This window comes from Scyliorhinus canicula, chromosome 12, assembly GCF_902713615.1.
Source record: "Scyliorhinus canicula chromosome 12, sScyCan1.1, whole genome shotgun sequence".
Classification (NCBI taxonomy): Eukaryota; Metazoa; Chordata; class Chondrichthyes; order Carcharhiniformes; family Scyliorhinidae; genus Scyliorhinus; species Scyliorhinus canicula.
The window spans coordinates 146109967-146130352 of record NC_052157.1 but is presented as its reverse complement, the minus strand read 5'-3'; the positions used below and the strand labels follow the sequence as shown (position 1 = coordinate 146130352).

At 50.3% G+C, this 20386-nt stretch overlaps 1 long non-coding RNA gene across 1 annotated transcript in view; it reads left to right on the top strand.

Moving 5' to 3' along the window:
* LOC119974990 overlaps positions 1–19327 on the top strand; it is a 93349-nt gene extending 74022 nt beyond the window's left edge. The window contains exon 3 of the long non-coding RNA XR_005462629.1: positions 19011–19327. This is a non-coding gene — a long non-coding RNA (uncharacterized LOC119974990). The remainder of the gene's footprint in view (positions 1–19010) is intronic.
* Positions 19328–20386: the final 1059 nt, after the last annotated feature.

The following is a 20386-nucleotide window of genomic DNA, read 5'->3' as shown; positions in this document are numbered from 1 at the left end:
GTCCACCTAAGAAACTCCGTGTTACTGGGTTCTGTGGGTCCTTGCATGGTTGATGCATCTGATCCCAGAGCCGCACCTTAGACCACACACTTGGCAGGTGTTTCCAGGAGGTGGCATCGGCCCTTGGACTCTCGATTGCCGTTATTCCTTTCCCAGGCTCCTTTTCTGGGCCTCCTCTTACCGTCCTCGAAGAATAGTGTTCCTTTAATCAGGATGTTCTTCCAGTAGGTCTCTTCTGAGCAATGAGGCATTGCCGTCTGTGTTGCATTGCTTGAAGTCGGCTGTCAGGGTGTCTTCGAAGCACTTCCTTTGTCCTGCTCTTGTTCAGGAACCTTCCTTGAGCTGGGTGAAGAAGATTTGCCTCGGCAGTCGGGACTCTGACATTCTAAGCACATGACTGGCCCAGCGGAGTTGGTTTTGGATGATTATGACCATGATTGATGCTCTTGGCTCCTTCAGGGATGTTGATGTTTGTACACCTGTCCTCCCAGCTGATCTGGAGAATCCGTCTCAGATAGCGTTGCTCGTACCTCTCCAGGGCCCTGAGGTGTACATAGTCCAAGTTTCTGAGTTGTAGAGAAGAGTCGAGAGGACGACTGCCCTGTAAACCATCAATCTTTTATTAATGTCACAAATAGGCTTGCATTAACACTGCAATGAAGTTACTGTGAAAAGCCCCTAGTCGCCATCTTCCGACGCCTGTTCGTATACACTGAGGGAAAATTCAGAATGTCCAATTCACCTAACAAACACGTCTTTCGGGACATGTGGGAAGAAACCGGAGCACCCAGAGGAAACCCACGCAGACACGGGGAGAACGTGCAGACTCTGCACAGACAGTGACCCAAGCCGGAAATCGATCCCGGGTCCCTGGCGGGAGGATCTTAGTGTCAGAACGAATGTCACGGTGTTAGACCAGGCAACACTACATCTCCCACCCTCCCCCTCAAATTCCTGGCGCGCTCTCCCATCGGTTTCCTGAGGCAGGGAGTAACTGCGTTTTAAATAGCTTCCACTGCAGTATCCGATGTCCTCCACTGGCTGTCCTTCTCAAACCATGTCACCACTAGATGGCCCTGTCCATCTGCTTATAAAACTAGTTCTGACTACTTTCCTCCGACCTTCGCTTCTCAATGAGATGGTTCACTGGTAAACCTGGTTCGAATAGCCTATACTCTCAGCTTCTTTTATTTAATTTAATGAACTACCTAAACTCTTGTTTACTTTGGTGACAGCTTAAGCAGATGATCAGTTCATTTATTTAATTGCTATTAGCAATTGGCTCCTTTGATTACTGTATTTCCTGCATTGCCCTTGAAAAGCAGCTCATTGGCTTTAAACCACAATGGGATGTCCTGAGGTAAGAAAAGATGCTATATAAATGCAAGTCTCCCTTTCATATTCCCATACTCTAATCAGTTGCCACAGTGGATAACAAGCTTCTCCATGCATCACTGTCTGATGGAAGAGGTGGCTTTGCAAAAATCAAATTAAGACGTGTAGTGAACAGCTTCTTTTAACTTTGCATTTCCCCGCCATTCGTTCTGATAGCCCCCCCACACTGTGCTTGTTCAGAGGTTTTGCCAGATTGATGTTGGTGCCTGGGAGAAATTGACCTCACAATCCCTCAGGAGGTTAGGGATTGAGCTTGCGATGGGGCAGTTACACTTTGTGGAGACGGTAGCACAGTGGTTAGCACTGTTGCTTCACAGCGCCTGGATCCCAGGTTCGATTCCCAGCTTGGGTCACTGTCTGTGCGGAGTCTGCACGTTCTCCCCGTGTCTACGTGGCTTTCCTCCGGATGCTCCGGTTTCCTCACACATGTCCAGAAAGGAGTGCTGTTAGGTGAATTGGACATTCTGAATTCTCCCTCAATGTACCCACAAGTGCCAGAATGTGGCGACTAGGGGATTTTCACAGCAACTTCATTGCAGTGTTAATGTAAGCCTACTTGTGACACTAATAAAGATTATTATTAAGAAGTGGGCTTAATGGGCCTTTTGTCTGGCTTCTGCTCCTCGTGACACACTCCGCACACAACCTGGGTACTGAGGGTTATTTTCTGATGTCTGTTACTGACAAGCCGAGAGCTTTAAGAATCATATTCGACTGTGGGGGGAAGGCCCAATCCCGCTCTCGCCTGATAGTCACACGCATGTTCCTCCTGCTCTCTGCCCCACTCATGTTGCTCTCTATGGGGCGAGATGGAGGGGAGAGAGTGAGCATTATGAAAATGTTACTGGAATAGCAATCCAGACGCCCGGACTAATGCTCTGGAGACATTGGGTTTCAATCCTGCCTTGATATCTGGAGGAATTTAAATTAACTCAGTTAAGAAGTCTGAAATATTAATGGTGGTTATGGAGATCCCAGATTGTCATAAGAACCCATCTGGTTCACTAACATCCTTCTTTACCTGGTGTTGAAACCTGATCGTTGGCCATGGGGTCTGCAACATCAGAGTCGCTGTGGCCACACCTGAGTATGGTTCCCCCGAGATGAAAGGGCGGAGCTACATACTGAAGCCAAGGGCCTCATGGGACATAAATACCCCGCCCCGAGTGTGGGCAGGGCATGGGAGAGCCTTCGAGGAGTGGGGGTTGTAACATAGCAGGTACAATACAGTCCGTGTGTTGGCTCGCCTGCAACTTTACACCTGGTCTGTCCTACGCGTAACTCCAGGTCCGCAGCAATGAATTTTTAACTGCAAGCCATCCGATTGTCTCAAACTGCTCCCAGAAAGTCACACAAACACAGTGAGTGTACCTACACCCCGGGGACTGCAGCCGTTCAAGAAGGCCACCACCAGCACCTTCTCGAGGGCAACCAGGACTGGACAATGAACACTGGGCCGAGCCCACATCCCATGAACAAGTTTAGAGAAAACCTCCCTAAACCTCTTCACATCGGAGCTTCTCCCCCTGTTAGTAAAAGCCTCGACTCTACCCCTTAGGCTGTTTTCATCAGTTTGCCCAGCTCTCTGACTAACCATCTCGCGTTCTTGAAACACCTCACAGCATTTACTGCGTTACGTTGCTGGGGGAAAGCGTTGTTCTTGATGACAGTGCCTTTGCGCTCCTCAGCTACTCCTTCAACCCCTCTTCTCCCCCCCCCCCCACCACCGTTTTCTGAACACTCCAATTATTCCTCCCTGCTGACAAACCTAACATAATACCTCCATAATACCTCATCCCTGGAGCATATCAGGGGGCGTTCAGTACATTTTTAATATCATTCTGACTGATTAATATGGAATCAAACAGTGTAGTAAATACAAGAAGGAGCTATGAAAAGGTCTTAAATGAAATAGTTGTGGCTAACATGGAGATTTGAGGGCCACCTGCCAAGTTTAAATCCATGTCACCATTAATTTGCATGCATGACGAGACCAACTTACATTTATATTGCGCCGTTAACGTAGTGAAATGTCTCAAAGTGTTCCACAGGAACATTAGAAAATTAAATTTGAGACTGAGCACCCCCTCCCTCCCCCCCCCCCCCCCCCCCCCCCCCCCGCCTACCCACGTGGCATGTTACCTAGTGGCGGAGGGAGCTCACCATTAGCCCCCCGTGGGATATTCTGCTGCTCCCGCCAATGTCTACGACATTTTGCGTTGTTCACCGGCCACTCTGAGGTGAGAGGAACACAAGTTTGTCAAAGGGCTGGGTTTAAAGGAATGTATTAAAGAAGGAATGCGAGGTAGAGAGGCGGAGAGATGTAGTCGGGCCTAGCTGTAGGCACGACCACCAATGGTGGAGTGATTAACATCAGGGAGTGGGATCCTCCGGTCCCCCAGCCCCTGTGTTTCTGGGCGGCGCGCCGTTCGCTGACGGCGGGATTCTCTCTTCCCACCGCTTGTCAATGGGATTTCCCGTTGAAGCCACCCCACGCCGCCCGGAAACCCGTGGGCGGGGTTCTGCTGACAGCAGGGAGAGAGATTCCCAACAGCCGGAGAATTCCGGCCCAGATGTTCAAGGGGCCGGAATCAGAGGAGTGCCGAGATCTCCAGAGGCTGACGCTAACACATCACGGCATTCTGGTGTTGTGCTTGCCCACGTTTGAGACAACACCAGCATTTTACAACCTGCAGATCGGATTTCAAATTTCCATTTCAAAGCGGACAACCCATAAAGCAACAAGTGCAGAAAGAACCTTTGTTCCAAGGGCTGGTTACAAGCCACAGGAGGCCACAGAAATGACACACCTGCCCTACCATCTATGTTAGAAGGCCCCAGCCTTGTTTCTTGGTCAATGTTGAGTTGCTGATCCAAATACTTGGGAGACTATAGGGCAACACGGTGGCGCAGTGGGTTAGCCCTGCTGCATCACGGCGCCGAGGTCCCATGTTCGATCCCGGCTCTGGGTCACTGTCTGGGTGGAGTTTGCACATTCTCCCCGTGTTTGCATGGGTTTCGCCCCCACAACCCAAAAAAATGTGCAGGGTAGGTGGATTGGCCACGCTAAATTGCCCTTAATTGGAAAAAATTAATTGGGTATGATGGAACCATCAATTCAGCGAACACGTGTAGTTGGATCTGAACAGAGGCTTTAATACACTTACAACAGAGCCAGCCTATTCGTTGTTGAACTCCAGATGACTCCAGGCTGGCTCTAAGGCACTGACCTTTATACATCGGACCCAGGGGGAGGAGTCCTGGGCGGAGCCAAGGGAGGAGCCCAGTACAAACTGTCGCGTACTCCCAGAGCGACTCCCCCTGGTGGTCGGATAGTGCAACTGCACTTAGAATGGTGGATAGTGAACATATATACACGGAGTTATATTGGCAAATATATACAGCATTGATCTTACAACGGGTAGATAACGAACATGTATACATGGAGTGATATTGGCAACTATATATAGTGTGAATCACATTCACCACAGGGTACTCTAAATTTATATTAAAAAAATACTTGGGAGACTACAGTTGGAGTAGAGTTAATCAGGAATGGATATCACTTATAAGAACATAAGAACATAAGAACTAGGAGCAGGAGTAGGCCATCTGGCCCATCGAGCCTGCTCCGACATTCAATTAGATCATGGCTGATCTTTTGTGGACTCAGCTCCACTTTCCGGCCCGAACACCATAACCCTTAATCCCTTTATTCTTCAAAAAACTATCTATCTTTACCTTAAAAACATGTAATGAAGGAGCCTCAACTGCTTCACTGGGCAAGGAATTCCATAGATTCACAACCCTTTGGGTGAAGAAGTTCCTCCTAAACTCAGTCCTAAATCTACTTCCCCTTATTTTCAGGCTATGTCCCCTAGTTCTGCTGTCATCCGCCAGTGGAAACAACCTGCCCGCATCTATCCTATCTATTCCCTTCATAATTTTAAATGTTTCTATAAGATCCCCCCTCATCCTTCTAAATTCCATGTTCACTATCCACTGACTGACTTCTGGAAATGGTGAGTGTGCAGAACCAGTTCAGGATGATTGAAGAGGTGAAATAGTTTTAAGACCCACGTGTTCTTGGGAGGAATAATGGATACCTGGGAGAGCTTCCAGCAGCTGTGGTACTCCGGCACCTTCGATAAAGGAAGTTCGAAAAACAAAACAAAGAGGGTAACTTTCCCCAGTCCACACCATTGGAAAATTGTGGCCGATGTGCCAATTCATGCTGACGTCCGGCCAGGACCCCAACTTGCCCCAGAGGAGGGGCTCGCGCTTTTGGATGTGGAGAGAGAAAAGCTTCAGGCAGGTCTCAAGCTGTAAATGGCCCCTTGACCTGTCAATACTCTGAGCAAAACTCCGGAACCCCATTTCTGAGCTGGGAAGCGTGTAGATCATCAGCTCAACCCTGCAAAATTTTCACAACCTTCGCTTTTGCCAAAATTGAGAGCCCTTGTGCGGGCAAAGATTTGTTTATCAGTCTTTTCCCTTTTTGCTCGAGGCATTTTTTTTTTTTTTGTAATTGCCTGCTGCACTTTTCAACGTTTTGCAATTTGAGGCTGCATACGGTTTTCAGATTGTCGGGGGCAAAGTTCGGCCATTAAAGACTGTGAGAGCTGAAGGGCCTCGAGTGTGTTTACTCAGGTATTATACCACCACAAAGAGAACCTGATAAATCAGCGCTGTGGTATTCAGTGGCCTGTCATATTTAATGCCAGTGGCACACACATCTTTATATTGTAACATTTCCTCTACCTTATGAAATGCTTCAAAGGATCTTTGATCAAAGAGCTGTTGTGGTACAAAGGTGGTTTCAATAGCGTCTAGAGTGAGAGAGAGAGAGAGAAAAAAAAACACTTAAGCACTCATTGGTATTAAGCGATTGAGGCACCAGTTCCCTGATTTCAGATTTTCCAACCTGTGACTCTGGGTCGGTATCAGGGCCGGTTTTAACTGCTGACCTTCCCTGCGAAGACATTTCCTGCCACGCCTGTGTCATCAGGAGGTTTGTACTGTGGGAAGAGGGCGCCCCGTCGGGGGTTAAATTATGAGGACAGGTTGCCTCCGCTTGGCTTGTATTACTTTGAGTTTCGAAGGTTGAGGGCTAATCTGATTGTTTAAAATGTAAAATGGGTGCGATGAGGTTGGACGAGCAAGGAAGTTTGGTGAGGCCTTGAGAAATCACTGGCGAGGCCCCAGCTGCAATATTGTATCCAATTCTGGGCACCACAACTTTAGGAAGGATGGCATGGCTTGCGGAAGGGCTTAGAGGAGATTTGCTAGAATGGGGAGGAAGGCCAGACAGTCCAGATTGTAGCCAATCTGTGCGGTTATATCTGAGGTGGGGTTTTGCCTGCTGTGTCCGCCCCGCTGCCGCCGCTAGCTAGGATGGAGAATTTGGCGGCACGCCGTTCGTTGGTGGCGGGTTTCTGCACTCCCGCCGTTTGTCAGTAGCATTTCCCATTGAAACCACCCCACATTCCCAGGAAACCCACTGGCAGGCGTGCGCTGTCGGCAGGACCTGGGTATCCTGGTCTTATATTCCTGAGCACACTTAACTCAGTGAGGTACCAACAGGGGCCTATGCTTCATTTAGCACCTGCAGCAGCCTCAGAGACTAGGACACAGGAACAGGTTGATTTTTATACCTTTCTCCATCCACACAGCCTCCAAACCCCCCCACCCCCCCCAGTTGTCTCCTGAACTGCGATGAATCTTTCTACGTAACAACACCATCCCTGCGCTTCCCGCTGGCGTCCGGAATGAATGTCACCCAGACGTTGGCCAGGCTGGGGCACAGGACCCGTGATGAAAGCCATCAGATACCTCGGCAGGCCAGAGAAGCTGGATTTGTTCTCCTTGGAGTAGAGAAGGTTAAGGGGAGATTCGTCGGAGCTGTTCAAAATTAGGAATGGTTTTGATAGAGTGACTAACGTGACAGAAGGATCAACTACCAAATGACGCAGAATCTGACAGGTTGGCGAAAGCAGGTTCAATAATAACTTTCACAAGGCGTTTGCTAAGTACTCAAAGGGCATAATACACAGGGGTATAAAATCATAGATTCTCTATAGGGCCAAAGGAGGCCATTCAGCCCATCGACCCTCTGAAAGGTACCCTACCTAGGGTCGGCCCAACCCTATCCCCGTAACCCCACCTAACCTTTTGGACACTAAGGGGCAATTTAGCCACCTAAACTGCACATTTTTGGACTGTGGGAGGAAACCGGAACACCCGGAGGAAACTCACGCAGACACGGAAAGAATGTGCAAACTCCACACAAGCAGTCCCCCAAGGCCGGAATTGAACCCGGGTCCCTGTCACTGTGAGACAGCAGTGCCAACCACTGTGCCACCATGCCGCGCCATCCGGAATGAACATAGAAACATGACCAATTGGCTGGTTCTCCCAAAGAACCGGAACAGGCACAACACGCCAAATAACCATTCAGTGATTTTTTTTTATAACGTTGAAGTCGATATGGAGATGCCATTTCCAGTGATGGGGAAATCCAAGTCTGAGGGGAACCTTTTAAAGTAGAGCTAGACTGATCAGGAGAGAATTCAGGAAGCGCTTCTTCGAGTAGAAATCTGAGAATTTTCTCTTCCGAGAGGATATTTTTGTTCAGGACGTCGAGGGATAAGGAGCCAAGGAAGATGAGCGAAGATGAGATACTTCACGGTAGCATGGTGGTTAGCATCAATGCTTCACAGCTCCAGGGTCCCAGGTTCGATTCCCGGCTGGGTCACTGTCTGTGTGGAGTCTGCACGTCCTCCCTGTGTGTGCGTGGGTTTCCTCCGGGTGCTCCGGTTTCCTCCCACAGTCCAAAAGATGTGCGGGTTAGGTGGATTGGCCATGCTAAATTGCCCGTAGTGTAAGGTTAATGGGGGATTGTTGGGTTACGGGTATACGGGTTACGTGGGTTTAAGTAGGGTGATCATTGCTCGGCACAACATCGAGGGCCGAAGGGCCTGTTCTGTGCTGTACTGTTCTATTCTATTCTATAAATCAGCCATGTTCGAAAAAAAATCGGCAAAGCAGGCTCGAGGGGCTGAATGGCCTACTCGTCTCCCTGTGTTAACAATAGACTGACCCATGAGCCCTTCCTTACCTCAGTGGACAGCTCCAGGGTCCCAGGTTCGGTTCCCGGCTGGGTCACTGTCTGTGCGGAATCTGCACGTCCTCCCCGTGTGTTTCCTCCGGGTGCTCCGGTTTTCTCCCACAGTCCAAAGGTGTGCGGGTTAGGTGGATTGGCCATGCTAAATTGCCCGTAGTGTCCTAAAAAGTAAGGTTAAGGGGGGTTGTTTGGGTTACGGGTATAGGGTGGATACGTGGGTTTGAGTAGGGTGATCATTGCTCGGCACAACATCGAGGGCCGAAGGGCCTGTTCTGTGCTGTACTGTTCTATGTTCTATGTTCTATGTAGCAACCCCATTAACGCCCGTTGCAAAGTAAGGATTGAATACACAAGTTTCTTGATCTGTGCGATTCAGTACCATGTTCAATGGTGCACTTACCCGCCTCGGCTTGAGAGAGTTATTGAACCTCTGTCATATAAAAGGAAAGGTTACCAGGAGTCCTGCTCCAGATTGTGCATAATTTTCAATCAGGACTTGAGCTATGTTTTTATATTATCAGAAAATTAAGTTCTAGTTTGGCTCATATAACTTTGAAATACAGAAATTTCCCTTCAGGTATTGAACCCCTCTTAAGGCACTGATGCTTGCTGGGCTATAGTCCCAGCATGGGGCCACTACTTCGTGGGCTTGGGAGGTGGGGGGAGGGTGGTGATTCTGACTGATACCCCAATGGTGCTGAAACTCCACAGCTGAATTTCGGTAATTAAGCACGGACCATAGATTACCTGATGTATCCGAGTGTCAAACCACACTGATTACCCACCACCCACTCACTCCCCTAATCGCCCCCCATCACTAACAGTCAAAATCCAACTATAACTTCCCATTCTCCATGCACACCCCCCCCCCCCCCCCCCCCCCCCCCCCCACTCTCCTCTACCAGGGCCTAGCTGCCACACATCACCACAACTCCCAACAATTGTTTTCTGGTTGACCTTTTAGACAGCAGGTATCCTGCCCTGCCTTGCCACCCTCTCCTCCATCTTGTCGACGTCACCCTTGGTCTGCGGTCGTGAAGTGGCAACCGTTCACCTCAGTGGACCCGCACCTGAGGTAGTGCCATTTGGGCGAGATTGCGGAAATGTGTGGTGCTCGTACAAGTCTACACCACCAAGATTTAACTGAAGGAGAGATTTGGGGTGAGACACTGATCTTGGGCAGTATTATAAAATTAGCTGGATTGCATGAGTTACCTGCAAAGGTCGCTGACTGAAATCCAGTTCTATTGAAACCCATGGGATTGGATAGTGAGTGGGGTGTATAATGGGCCCCCAACACGACACTGCCTGTTTTCCCTCAGCGTCCGAGACCAAAGGCCTACCCCATAGTCGGTATGGATTTTCCATAAAATGTACTGACACTCTGCAGGTCACAAAATTCAGTAAGATTGTCTTTTGGATAAACCTCTCCTGCTGCATCTCCAGTCTGAAGCTCCGCGTTCAAATTCCAGCCTCGACCAGCATTTGAACTCAATGACCCCAATTTGGGTGGACTTGGAAGACAGCTTTTTTTACAGTAGCCTGACGGCCTCCAGCTGGTCGGAGGAGAGGCGGGCAGAGTGGGTCGGAATAGGCATTTGATGTTGGCACCTCGCCCACCAGCAATAGTTGATTTTAGGGACCCCCTCCCCCCCTCCCCCCACCCTCACCTTATACAGCATTAGACAATCTTGGATCAGTCTGAGTGTTGGTGCCCTCTTGTGTACTCCAGCTGAATGAAAACAGCAGGAGTCAGGAATGTTAATGTGGACGGGGAAGGGAGAGCGAGAGAGAGATGGGGAGGTGATAGCGGGGGGAGGGGGTGGAAATTCACCCGGGCAGACTTATTTTTCTTTAATTATTTCACACGTTCGGAAAAAAAAAGAATATCTCAAAAGTAGCAGGGGATAGTGGTTTCACGAAATTTATTTGCTTTGTTTATCAATCAAATTGGAGGCGGTCATCGATCACCATGGGGCAAAGTCCACGAGTGACAAGCATTTCTGCCCTTTTTTAGTCCGCTTCGTATTTCCAACCTGTGCCTGGAAAACTCCAAAACAGTGTTAAATGTAACTGGTGTGGGCTGCTCCCTCATGCGGAACTTTCTCAGTGAAACATTCCATTTCACAAGCTTGAATGGCCTGGGTTCTGTGCCTGCGCATTAATGAGGTTCTTGCCCGGCCTAATCAGGAGGAAGCCAAGCAGATAATTGTTTCAATTTTTAATTCAGAGTTATGATAGGGAATCAAAGTCACACTGGAGTTGCTGAGTCTGTCTAGTTCCAGGCCATTGATCTTTGCAATTTTCCTTTGAATTTTCTGGTGGCCTCTCCGAGACCTCACTGGTTTTTTGGGGCCTTCGGCTGGGGCTGGGAAGTTTCAATGTGGCAGTGTGCACCTGTTTCTCAAGGTTCTGGGAGAGTGGATCTGTCTGCTGCCTCCATTTCGCTTCAGCCCGCACACTCTTGAGCGAAAATGGATGATTTATTCCCCCCCCCCCCCCCCCCCACCCCACTCCCCGGTTTCCGTGCCTCCTTTTTTTTTAACCACTCTGCCTCCACTCTCTATCTCTAACTGCTCACGTTCACCTGCTCCCTTCCCGCAGATGGAGCCAGGGTTTGACTGCCCTGGGGAGGCACAGGGGAAGCAATGTCACTTAGAGCTGGGTAAACAAATCAATTTGATGGATTGAGGGCGGGTTAGTTATTTTCGCAGTTCCCCTCCCCTCTCTGCCCTCCCTCACCCCCTCCCTACCCCCAATGTGTTGTCCTGTCTGAATATTCCCCGCGTCGTGCAGGTATCTCTGGAGTGTTGGTAGTAACCTTCTTGCATGGGTGAACATACTTAAAAGTCAATTCATCAGCTCCCTCCCCTGGTGGTATTTTTAATTTTTTTTAAAAATCCAAGTGATACAGCCTCACAAGGATGCCTGAAGACTCTGAAAGCGCCAGGTTCAAATAACAAGTTCAACCTATGTTCCTGCTCCTTGTTGTAGCCCAGTACCCTTACTGTTTGGTACTCATATGGATGTTGCACGAGAAGATGGTGGTGTAGTGGTAGTGTCACTGGTCTGGCAGTTCCAGTTGACCAAGGCCACTGCTCTGAGGAAACAGGTTCAAATCCCACCGTGGCAACTGGTAGGATTTAAACTCCATTAACTTTTCAAAAAACATCTGGAATTGAAGGCCCGTCTCAGTAATGGCGGCCATGCCACTATAATCGTCTGTCTGGTTCACTGGCATCGCTTTAGGGAAGGAAATCTGCCGTCCTTCCCTGGTCTGGCCTACATGTGACTCCCAGTGTAGTTGAACCTTAGCTGGTGTCGAGGGCAATTAGGGACGGGCGACGAATGCCGTCAGCGGCCACATACCATGGAAATAAAACCTTGACCATGCACGGGTCTACTTGGATTTAAAGTTATCCCGGGCTTTGGCGGCCTACCGGAATGGAGGAGCAGAGAAGGGGTGGATGGAAAAAGGAAAAAGTGAGATTGGACTACACGATTAGATCAGTGATTTCCCAACCACACCCCTTGTTGACTTCAGTTTTCTTGAACGTTGTCTCCCCAGTCTACCTTCTACTTTCAATTGGTCGTTGGCTATATTGCGCCACTAAAATGTTCACAATAGTAGAATGTATTTTGCTTCCAGGGAAGGCAAATATTGACTTGGTCGCGACCTCACGTCAGTTAAGTAGATGGTCTCACATTGACAAGTCACGCACAATCCCTCAGCCCCAAACATCAGAGAAGGGAAAATTAACAAAATGAATGTTAAATTTCAGTCTGCTTCATTAGAACCACAGTTCAAAGGCACCTTGGAATCATAGAATAGGCTCATAGAATCCCCTCATTGCAGAAGGAGGCCATTCGGCCCATCAAATATGCACTGACCCTTTGAATGAACACTGACCCACGTCTGCTCCCCCATCATCCCTGTAATCCCATAACCTAACTTACACTTCCCGGGATGTTAAGGGACAGTTTATTACGGCTAATCCACCTAACCCGCACATCTTTTGGACTGTGGGAGGAAACCGGAGCACCCGGAGGAAACCCACGCAGACACGGGGAGAACGTGCAGACTCCACACAGACAGTGACCCGAGGCTGAAATTGAACAGGGACCCTGGAGCTGTGAGGCAGCAGTGCTAACCACTGTGAGGTCCCTTCATGTGACCACTGCATGTGAGCACTGCAATGCTATGGGATAAAGTCCCACTGCGGGATTCTCGGTCGGCAGGACCCTCCGGCTCGCCGGCAGTGTACCCACACCCGTGGGCCTCCTGATGGAGCGGGATGGCCACAATGGGAAACCGCATTGGCCTGCTGGCGGAACAGAGGAACCCACTCCCAGCGGGGGCATGCCACGCGAGAAAAGGGGGCTGGCAGGACGGAGAATCCCACCCCTTATGTTTGGGGTGGCACGGTGGCACAATGGTTAGCACTGCAGCCTCACAGCAGCAGGGCCCGGGTTCGATTCCGACCTCAGGTCACTGTCTGTGTGGAGTTTGTACTTTCTCCCCCTGTCTACGTGGGTTTCCTCCGGGTGCTCCAGTTTCCTCCCACAGTCCAAAGATGTGCAGGTTAGGTGAATTGGCCATGATACATTGGCAAAATCGAAACGTTCTAACTCCCCCGCAGTCCAGAGCACTCGCCTCCCAAACTCGCAGGCCCGCAGGCCCCGTAATGTTGCAGTGTGTCTGCCGACTCCGCCTCCGCCCGACACGTGCGGCACCTACGTGAGGAAGTCATAGAGGCCAGTAACAGCCCCTAGAGAGCTCAGATGGTGGTCGTCAAGACCAGGGAAAAGTTCCGGATGATGGTTGATTATAGCCAAACCATTAACCGGTTCATGCACCTCGATGCGTACCCCCTCCCCAGAATTGCAGACATGGTCAATCAGATCGCCCAGTACCGCATATTCTCCACGGTGGATCTGAAGTCTGCTTACCACCAGCTCCCAATCCGCCCGGAGGACCGGCACTACAAGGCGTTCGAGGCAGACGACCGCCTCTTCCACTTCCTCCGGGTCCTCTTTGGCGTCACGTATTGGGTCTCGGTGTTCCAACGAACCATGGACCGAATGGTGGACCAGTACGGGCTGCGGGTCATGTTCCCGTACTTGGACAATGTCACCATCTGCGACAATGACCAGCAGGACCACGATACCAACCTCCACCGATTTCTCCAAACCGCCCAGAAACTCAATCTCACTTACAATACGGAGAAATGCGTTTTCCGCACTACCAGACTAGCCATCCTCGGCTATGTCGTGGAAAACGGAGTCCTGGGCCTCGACCCGGACCGTATGCGCCCCCTCTTACAACTCCCTCTCCCTCATAGTCCCAGGGCCCTCAAGATGTGCCTGGGATTCCTCTCGTATTACGCCCAGTGGGTCCCCCAGTATGCGGACAAAGCCCGCCCACTATTTAAGGCCACACTCTTCCCACTGTCAGCTGAGGCCCGCCAGGCCTTCAACTGCATCAAGGAGGACATCGCCAAAGCCGCCATGCTGGCGGTGGATGAATCCATCCCCTTTCAGGTGGAGAGCGATGCCTCAGAGGTCGCTCTCGCCGCCACTCTGAATCAGGCAGGGAGACCAGTCGCCTTTTTCTCCCGAACCCTCTCCGCTTCGGAACTTCGACACTCCTCAGTCGAAAAGGGACCTCAAGCCATTGTGGAAGCCGTACGGCACTGGAGGCACTACCTCGCAGGTAGGAGGTTTACCCTCATCACCGACCAGAGATCGGTTGCCTTCATGTTTGACAACTCGCAAAGGGGCAAAATTAAAAATGATAAAATCTTGTGGTGGAGGATCGAACTCTCCACTTATAATTACGATATCATATATAGACCGGGGAAGCACAACGAGTCCCCAAATGCCCTGTCCCGCGGCACGTGCGCCAGCGCGCAAGTCGACCGCCTGAAGGTTATCCACAATGACCTCTGCCACCCGGGGGTCACCCGGCTCGCCCACTACGTCAAAGCCCGAAATCTGTCCTTCTCCACCGAGGAGGTAAAAGCCATCACCAGGGATTGCCCGATCTGCGCAGAATGCAAACCGCACTTCTTTAGACCAGACAAGGCCCACCTGGTAAAGGCTTCCCGGCCCTTTGAACGCTTGAGCATCGATTTCAAAGGGCCACTCCCCTCGACCAATCGAAATGTGTACATTCTTAACGTCATCGACGAATTCTCCCGCTTCCCCTTTGCTATCCCATGCCCCGATATGACCTCCCACACAGTCATCAGAGCCCTGCACAGTGTCTTCACCCTGTTCGGTTTCCCCAGCTACGTACACAGCGACAGGGGTTCGTCCTTCATGAGAGTCGAGCTGCGTCAGTACCTGCTTGACAAGGGCATTGCCTCGAGCAGGACTACCAGCTACAAGCCCAGGGGGAACGGGCAGGGGAGAGGGAGAATGCGACGGTCTGGAAGACCGTCCTACTGACCCTCCGGTCCAGGAATCTCCCGACCTCCCATTGGCAGGAGGTCCTCCCCGACGCGCTCCATGCTATTACGTCCCTCCTATGCACAGCCACCAACCAGACCCCTCACGAACGACTATTTGTTTCTCTAGGGGCACTACCACGGGGGCTTCGCTCCCATCCTGGTTGAGGACACTGGGCCTGGTTCTCCTCCGGAAGCACGTTCGGACACACAAAACAGACCTGCTAGTGGAGAGAGTGCTACTGCTTCATTCGAACCACCAATACGCCTTTATTGATATGCCTTTATTTATACACCACCACCACCACCGCCGAGGTATCCCTCACACTACACCCCACCCAACCCCCCATGCCCTGTGCCCCCGCGCCTATAGGTTCCCTGCCCACGCTTGGCGCCCCCGCACCTATAGGTTTCCTGCGCCACCCGTCACCCGTCGCACCGATCAGGAATGAAGCTCGGGCCGAAACACCCCCGGAGTCCACCCTCATACCCACACCGATCATCACCACCCAGCCACCCGAAGAGGCTACAACCCCGGTGCTCTGCCGATCCCAAAGGACAACTCGGCCACCGGACCGGCTCAACCTGTAGACCCGTCACCCTCGCCGGCCTTGATTTTTTACAGGGGGTGAATGTGGTGAATTCATACTGTATTGTAATTCACACTGAATTGCATTGCATTGTATTGTGTCCTTGTGGGCTCTGTCTGTGAGCCGTTGCGCGGCTCTGCCCATAGGGGGAGATGAGGAGCTTGTACAGGGCTCTACCCTTGGCTCCGCCCATGGCTCTGCCCATGGCCCCTCCCACTACCGGAAGTATAAAGTGCTGCAGCCGTAAGCCTGCTCTCAGTTCTTCTGGTCGCAGGCAGGCTCAGTTGTAAGACTATTAAAACCACAGTTTACTTCCAATCGTGTCTCTAGTGAATTGATGGTCACATCAATACATTAACGGTATTCAAAAGGCATCTTGAGGAACACATGGATAGGATGGGTTTGGAGGGATAGGGCACAAGGAAGTGCTGAGGGTTTTGGCAAAGATTGGTATCATGACCGTTACAGGCTTGGAGGGTCGAAGGGTCTGTTCATGTGCTGTACTGTTCTTTGTTCTTTATGCACTCCAGCACTTGAAACAAAAGTGAACTAAAATATGGCCACAGCTGCTGGTCCACCATTGTGGAATGGGGAAACCGCTCAGAAAAGGTGGGAGATGGGAGACCTTCTCCTGGCAGCAGTCGTGTTGTCCTTGCCAGGAGCTCCCACAGGGGCCTTTGATTAATAATTAACGGCTTTTTAATCATCTTAAACAGCTGCTGCTTGAGGGTGGACGGCTATGCCCCACTCCATCTGGCCTTCCCAAAATTAGCTCCGTGGCGGGATGGTATTGGTAAGCTTGACACGGCGGGAAATGGTGCACCCACCTGCCTCCATTCCTGTCCCCCACATCGGGTAGGAATAGCTGCCCCATGTCTCCCAACGTGCTTCGCTTGGGAGCGTATACATACAGCTCCAACCGAGACATACCTTTACAGCACAAAATGCCCCCCAAAACCCTGTGTCACTGTTTGACGGTGAGACTTGACTCTGTCCCTGACTGGCAGCCATTTTGTTTTTGCTACAAACACTTTTCCCACGCCACCCGATTCGCAGGATTGCGAAATTGTTCAATTACTGCACCGTGAAAATGTGATAACTAACGCAGGCCTGATTTATTCCTTGCACATGACTGTACTTTACGAGTAATAAAAGGATCTCGTGGCTCTGGCGAATCTCATCTGTAATAAGAAACCCCGACGAAGGAAACTTGTTAAAAAACAAAACCTGTCCTGGGATGTGCACGACAATGGCAGGATTTATTGTCCATCCCCAGTTGCCTGAGGACATTAAGAATGAACCAGGTGGTGTGGGATCGGGGTCATATGTAGGCCAGACTAATTTGGGATTGTAGGCTCCCATCTCTGAAGGAGTCCTGAGTTCGAGGATCTTTCCTTGGAGCGGCTCCACTAAACCCGTGTGGAAACCTCTATTACGTGTACAAATGAACTGAAGGCATCAACCTCAGCCCTAATTGCAGATTCCATGTCCTCTCCTGAGAACTCTCCTACAATATGAGGGGATGGGGGAAGTGGGGCCCGAAATTGTCAGCCCGCCCACCATATTGAAATGAATAATCAAGGGGCAATTAGACTTGTTATCACGTCAATTGACCCTGATAATACGATGCCCGCACCGTTAAGTGGTTGGCTTGTGTAGCCAGGCAGGAATAGGAAGCCAACTTTATTGAACTCAGATGCTTAAAGGGCAGCAAGGAAGGGGGGGGGGGGGGGGGGGGGGGGGGGGGGGGCTGCCGTTTGCTGATGCCCCCTCCTCCCGTCCCCCCCTTAGGTTGAACCTGTCTTTCTTGCTATCTGCTCTTGCCCCCTCCCTAACTTTCCCAAACATTCCTGGCCTAAAACCCCTGATGGGCAGCACGGTAGCATGGTGGTTAGCATAAATGCTTCACAGCTCCAGGGTCCCAGGTTCGATTCCCGGCTGGGTCACTGTCTGTGCGGAGTCTGCACGTCCTCCCCGTGTGTGCGTGGGTTTCCTCCGGGTGCTCCGGTTTCCTCCCACAGTCCAAAGATGTGCAGGTTAGGTGGATTGGCCATGCTAAATTGCCCGTAGTGTCCTAAAAAGTAAGGTTAAGGGGGGGGGGGGGGGATTGTTGGGTTACGGGTATAGGGTGGATACGTGGGTTTGAGTAGGGTGATCATGGCTCGGCACAACATCGAGGGCCGAAGGACCTGTTCTGTGCTGTACTGTTCTATGTTCTATGTTTTATGTTCTACCCTCTTCTGGAATCTATGGACCTTAATCTTCTTCTCCTGTAGTCCCGGCAGCGGCCACTGATGCTTTGCTGGCGCTGCCGCGACTGATGGAGCAGTTGGCCTATTGGATTGGCCCAATAAGAGGCGGAGGTCCCACTCGGCCCTCATTAGTCTGACCCGCAGCTCTTTCTGGCTGTGGGCGGGTCGGTGTGGAGCATGTCTGCTCCACTCTGGCATTGTTTCCAGGGGGTGTGTGGGGGCAGCAGTGCTTACAACCACCACCGTGCCGCTCCAGCAGCAGTGTATGTGACAAGGTATAATGCACTGTCACTAGATACAGGGCACTGTTTGATCTACTATGAGCAGGATATCTATTTGTATATTTTACAATTTAAAGGAAATTATCAGTCTAAATTCTGGACACTTTGTTATGCATCCAAGCTTGTGTATGGTAGCCGAATGGTTATGATATTGGATTCACGGCTCTAGTTTATAATAATAATCTTTATTGTCACAAGTGGGCTTACATTAACACTGCAATTAGGTTACTGTGAAAATCGGCGAGTCGCCACATTCCAGCACCTGTTCGGGTACACAGAGGGAGAATTCAGAATGTCCAATTCACCCAACAAGCACGCCTTCCGGGGGCTTGTGGGAGGAAACTGGAGCACCCGGAGGAAACCCACGCAGACACGGGGAGAACGTGCGGACTCCGCACAGACAGTGGCCCAAGCCGGAATCGAACCTGGGGCCCTGGCGCTGTGAAGGAACTGTGCTACTGTGCTGCCCTCAAAATACCACCATGGCATATTGAGTACTTCATGGCTGGCACCAATTAAGGTGACCATGAAAGGTATTGAATTGGTGTACAAACTTAACATTTTAAAAAAATTGTCCTTCACCAAAGGACACCAGGCCTGGTTTACTCGCGAGGCCAGTGGTTGACTCTGAACACCCAGATTAAATGTTGGGTTATAATACATAGCCACATGAATTGTAAGGGGGTGGGGGGGTGGAGATTAAATGCTTTAAAATCCAAGCTTGTTGATTCTCACCAACTCGTTTCAAAAGTTAGTGGCATCTGCCAGAGGCATCGAGCTTTCAATTGGCCTCAATTAAAAAATATATATAAACCTCAGTTATGTGGGAATATTGAGCTCAAGCGTCCAGTTGCGATGGAACGCAGGTGGAACTCTGCATGGTGTATTGATTAAACAATCCCTGCGTTTTGTTTTCCCAGGTTTCAAGGCCGCATTCTCTCCCAAAAGTGGCACCAAGAGATAAAAACAGTCAATGTGTACCATCCAATCAAACGTGTTGCCTGGTTTCAACCTCCCATGGTTTTAACAGGACAGCACATCAGCAAAGTGTGCGCCATAACTGATTTTATTAAAGACAAGCTTTGAATAATTAGCAAATGTTAAATATTTCCTGGAATAGAAGAACTTGTCATTTCCTGTACTGCGGGCCAGAGCAGGAAAGTACCACATATTTTGTGCCTGAATAGCTGGTGACGGAAAATGATGTAATGTAGGCTAAACAACGTTAACTGCTTAATTAATTAAATTCAGCCTTTCCCCTTTTTTCTGGGCATTCACTGTGTAAGCGGTGTTGTATGTTTTCGCCCTCTGGTGGCTGGGAGGCCGTTCCCGGATGGGCGCGGCCCATTCTGCATTGTTTATTGTATCGTTGATCTTCGCGGTGGCATTGACGCTCGACGTTTTCCCCGGAAGGCTGTAGAAATTGTGATCCAATTTGTGTGTCAAACTGAGGGGAAACATAGGTTACTAGCGCAGAGAGACGTTGATGTACGTCGATCCCGTTCCCTCCTAGCCTGCTCCCCTATCGAGAAACGGTGAGGAACAGGAACATAAAATCTGGGCGAGATATTCACTGCTGCTTTTCATTGACCAGGCTTGACTGGTGAAGAGTGCAGCCACTTGCATATGAATTGGTTGTATTTTAGTGAGTCACCACTGTAGTCGGGGGCGATTGCTGCCACCCAGGGTCACTGAGACAATTTTATGAGTTGCTAAACGACCTGCATGTGACTCTGATCCCACACACATGGCATGGTTAAACACTCAGACTTCAGGTTCCCACTTAAAGTATGCAACAGCAGAAAAAATTATAAAGGATAAGCCAGTCATTTCTTGCAAGTTTCAGAGAAAATTCCCCAGTCGATGGAAAGAAAGTACCCTCTAATTGCCCTCAGGCAGTCCCTGGGAGCAATTAGCCGTGGAACTTTAGATTGGACTTATTTGGGCATATTTGTGAGACAGCTAATGTCACTATCCCACTCGGATTCCCACTCGGAAAAGCACCATTTTGCTCCAATCTGCGCACATGGTGTCAGTGATGTTGCTGCCATTTTGACAAAGCTGGGATTTAATAATAATCTTTATTATTGTCACAAGTAGGCTCACATTAGCACTGCAATGAAGTTACTGTGAAAACCCCCTAGTCGCCACATTCTGGGCGCCTGTTGGGGTACGCTGAGGGAGAATTCAGAATGTCCAATTCACCTAACAAGCACGTCTTTCGAGACTTGTGGGAGGAAACCGGAGCACCCGGAGGAAAGCCACGCAGGCACGGGGAGAACGTGCAGACTCCGCA